The sequence below is a fragment of the Somniosus microcephalus genome, unplaced genomic scaffold (genome assembly GCF_052327205.1).
Source record: "Somniosus microcephalus isolate GS21.2 unplaced genomic scaffold, FLI_Smic_1.0 unresolved_chr4, whole genome shotgun sequence".
In the NCBI taxonomy this organism is placed as follows: Eukaryota; Metazoa; Chordata; class Chondrichthyes; order Squaliformes; family Somniosidae; genus Somniosus; species Somniosus microcephalus.
In genome coordinates this window covers 10,836,397-10,840,890 of record NW_028225182.1, presented here as the reverse complement: position 1 = coordinate 10,840,890, position 4,494 = coordinate 10,836,397, and the positions used below count along the sequence as shown (strand labels likewise).

General features: G+C 40.7%; 1 non-coding gene across 1 annotated transcript; it reads left to right on the top strand.

Annotated features, from left to right (window-relative positions):
• Positions 1–4,177: 4,177 nt before the first annotated feature.
• On the top strand, positions 4,178–4,250 carry trnav-aac (transfer RNA valine (anticodon AAC)). Its single transcript has one exon. It is a non-coding gene; the product is annotated as a tRNA-Val (tRNA).
• The last annotated feature ends 244 nt before the right edge of the window (positions 4,251–4,494 follow it).

Sequence of the window (4,494 nt, the reverse complement as noted above, 5' to 3'; positions counted from 1 at the left end):
CTGGGTGGCAGTCAAACTTTAAAAACTTTCTTCATAGATTCATAGATGTATAGCAAAAGGCGACTGCTTGATCCAGCCTTTTCGTAGTGTAGTGGTTATCAATTCGCCTAACACGCGAAAGATCCCCGGTTCGAAACCGGGCGGAAACATTTTGTAAATCATGTTCATTTAAATCGTAGAAAAATGGATCAATTCGCATTTGTTATGCAATGTAACAAAGTCCTGTTACATTTGTGTTATTCTTTACAGTTCTGCACACACACAGAACACGACGGTGTCACTCGCTCACTTCCGTTTCCGGACCTGACCGTGCAGACAGCCCCTCTCAAAGCTGCACATTCCGGCTGCTTTCAGTTGAATTGTGAAAGATTATTCAAGGATCCTGCAGCTTTACCTCGGTTCACAACAGCAGATCTAAGCCGCGTTTCTGCAAACTACAAACCATGTTTTCCAGAATTCCAAGGTGTATACGGAACTCAAACATTAAACTTCCCTTCATTAACCACAGGGGTTCAGGCAATTTTCTCAGATTCTATAAAACGTTATTAAAGTTTGACTGTCATCCGTTATACATGTTAACAATTCCTGCAGTGTGCAACAAAATGTTGTGGGTGGATTATTGATAATAGAAACAATTATGAAGTGTCTCACAGACTTCAATGATCCCTTAATAACGTTGGTTAACAAAAATCTATCAATCGCAAGTTAAAATGAGCAATTCATGATGCATCTTTGAACGAGCTATCCAATCAGTCCCACTCCGCAGGTCGTCCCCCATAGCCCTGCTGACACTCCTGCCAGTGGAAACTTTTCCCCCCATAATTTTGATCACCTCTATTAAATCTCCCCTGACCAGTGATTAATGGAGTTCAACGCGTTCAAGTGTCAGATCATCCACTTGGGGCCTAGCAAAGATTGGTCAGTGTGTGGTCTGAAAACATCATGTGAGAGAATATGTTTTTTCTGTTAAATAGCCGGTCCCGATAAATTTTACAAATCCTGCCCCAGATCGCTGATCTCTCAAGCAATGAACATTTTAAACCATTCTCCTGAAATGCAATGTGTAAAATGAGATATGGGTTAACAGTTCAGGAGGTGCAAAGAGCAAAATAAATGAATGAAGTTTCGACTGTCCCTCAGTAACCATATTATCATGTCTTTCATTCCGCAAAATAAAGTTACCGGTTAATTAATGGTGATTAAAGCAGTTCTTATTATTCACATTAGATGCATGTAATTAATTTAATAAAATTACATCGCATTCATGAATAAGAAACGGTGATATCAAAATTTCTTCCCTAACCGTGAATCGAACCCAGCCTGCAACACTGACAGGAATAAATTATTGAATCATTTAATGGTGCCTCGAAAAATATCACACTACTAAATTAAAATCACTGCTATAACGTGTTTCGGTGTTGAAGGGGATTGAAAAAAGCCCAGACTGCGCCCGCGGTGAGACAGAATTCGAACTTACAAAAAAGTTAGTGCTGCGAAGTAACATGCCAAGCGAAAGCTGCCACCGATTAAAGAAGGAGACACCGGTCAATATAAAGGAAGAGCTCACAAAGGTTAACTTTCTGTATTCTGTATAAAAGGACTCTCAAATCCTTGAATATACACAATGACTGAGCATCCACTGCCCTCTGAGGTTGAGAATTGCAAAGATCACAAGCCTCTGAGTGAAGAAATGTCTCCTCATCTGAGTCTCAAATAGCCGGTCCCTAATCCTCAGACTCTGCCCCCCGGTTCTAGACTCTCCAGCCAGGGGAAACAACCTCTCAGCTTCTATCCTTTCAAGCCCTCCAAGAAAATTATACCTTTCAATGACAACACCTCTCGTTCTTCTGAACTCCAGAGATTACAGGCCCAATCTGCTCAATCTCTCCTCATAGGACAATCCTATCATCATTGAAAACAATCAGGTTTGATTCCCAGTCAGGGATTTCAGTTCTGACATAAGACCATTGAAGTCTGTGAGAATCTTAATAATTGTATTAAAACCAACAAAAATGTGTGTTGCACACTGAAGGAAATTGTAACATGTTTGCCGGGTGACAGTCAAACTTTAATAACTTTCGTCAGAGATTCATAGATTTATAACAAAAGGCGACTGCTTTACCCAGCGTTTCCGTAGTGTAGTGGTTATCACGTTCTCCTAACACGCGAAAAATCACCGGTTCGAAACCGGGCGGAAACATTTTGTAAATCATGTTCATTTTAATCGTAGAAAAATGGATCAATTCCTATTTGTTATGCACAGTAACAAAGTCCTGTTACAGTTGTGTTATTCTGTACAGTTATGCACACACACAGAACACTACGGTGTCGCTCGCTCACTTCCGTTTCCAGCCCTGGCCGTGCAGACAGCCCCTCTCAAAGCTACACAATCCGGCTGTTTTCAGTTGAATTGTGAAAGATTATTCAAGGATCCTGCAGCTTTACTTCGGTTCACAACAGCAGATCGAAGCCGCGTTGCTGCAAACAACAAACCATTTTTTCCAGAATTCCAAGGTGTATACGGTACTCAACCATTATAATTCCCTTCATTAACCTCAGGGGTTCAGGTAATTTTCTATGATTCTATAACAAGTTATTAAAGTTTGACTGTCATCCGGTATACATGTTAGCAATTCCTGCAGTGTGCAACAAAATGTTGTGGGTTGAATAATGATAATAGAAACAATTATGAAGTGTCTCACAGACTTCAATGATTCCTTAATACCGTTGGTTGACTAAAAGCTATCAATCGCAGGTTAAAATGAGCAATTCATGATGCATCTTTGAAAGAGCTATCCAATCAGTCCCACTCCGCTGCTCTTCCCCCATAGCCCTGCTGACACTCCTGCCAGTGGACACTGTTTCCCCCATAATTTTGATCACCTCTATTAAATCTCCCCTGACCAGTGATTAATGGAGTTCAACGTGGGCAAGTATCAGATCATCCACTTGGGGCCGAGCAAAGATCGGTCAGTGTGTGGTCTGAAAACATCATGTGAGAGAATAGGTTTTTTCTGTGAAGTAGCCGGTCCCGTTTAATTTTACAAATGTTGCCCCAGATCGCTGCTCTCTCAAGCAATGAACATTTTAAACCATTCTCCTAAAATGCAATGTGTAAAATGCGATATGAGTTATCAGTTCAGGAGATGCAAAGAGCAAAATAAATGAATGAAGTTTCGACTGTCCCTCAATAACCTTATTATCATGTCTTTCATTCTGCAAAATAAAGTTACCGGTTAATTAATGGTGATTAAAGCAGTTCTTATTTATTCACATTAGATGCATGTAATTAATTTAATAAAATTACATCGCATTCATGAATAAGAAACGGTGATATCAAAATGTCTTCCCGAACCGTGAATCGAACCCAGCCTGCAACACTGATAGGAATAAATTATTGAATCATTTAATGGTGCCTCGAAAAATATCACACTACTAAATTAAAATCACTGCTATAATGTGTTTCGGTGTTGAAGGGGATTGAAAAAAGCCCAGACTGCGCCCGCGGTGAGACAGAGTTCGAACTTACAAAGAAGTTGGTGCTGCGAAGTAACCGCTGAGCGAAAGCTGACACCGATTAAAGGACGAGAAACCGCTCAATATAAAGGATGAGCTCACAAACGTTAATTTCTGTATTCTGTGTAAAAGGACTCCCAAATCCTTGAATATACTCAATGACTGAGCATCCACTGCCCTCTGAGGTTGAGAATTGCAAAGATTCACAAGCCTCTGAGTGAAGAAATGTCTCCTCATCTGACTCTCAAATGGCCGGCCCCTTATCCTGAGACTCTGCCTCCTAGTTCTAGACTCTCCAGCCAGGGGAAACAACCTCTCAGCTTCTACCCTTTCAAGCCCTCCATGAAAATTGTACCTTTCAATGAGAACTCCTCTCGTTCTTCTAAACTCCAGAGTTTATAGGCCCAATCTACTCAATCTCTCCTCATAGGACAATCCTATCATCATTGAAAACAATCAGGTTTGATTCCCAGTCAGGGATTTGAGTTCTGACAAAGACAATTGAAGTCTGTGAGAATCTTAATAATTGTATTAAAACCAACAAAAATGTGTGTTGCACACTGAAGGAAATTGTAACATGTTTGCTGGGTGGCAGTCAAACTTTAAAAACTTTTTTCATAGATTCATAGATTTATAGCAAAAGGCGACAGCTTGATACAGCGTTTTCGTAGTGTAGTGGTTATCACGTTCGCCTAACACGCGAAAGGTCCCCGGTTCGAAAGCGGGCGGAAACATTTTGTAAATCATGTTCATTTAAATCGTAGAAAAAAGGATCAATTCGCCTTTGTTATGCAATGCAACAAAGTCCTGTTGCATTTGTGTTATTCTGTACAGTTGTGCACACACACAGAACACTACGGTTTCGCTCGCTCACTTCCGTTTCCAGCCCTGACCGTGCAGACAGCCCCTTTCAAAGTTGCACATTCCGGCTGCTTTCAGTTGAATTGTGAAAGATTATTCAAGGATCCTGCAGCTTTA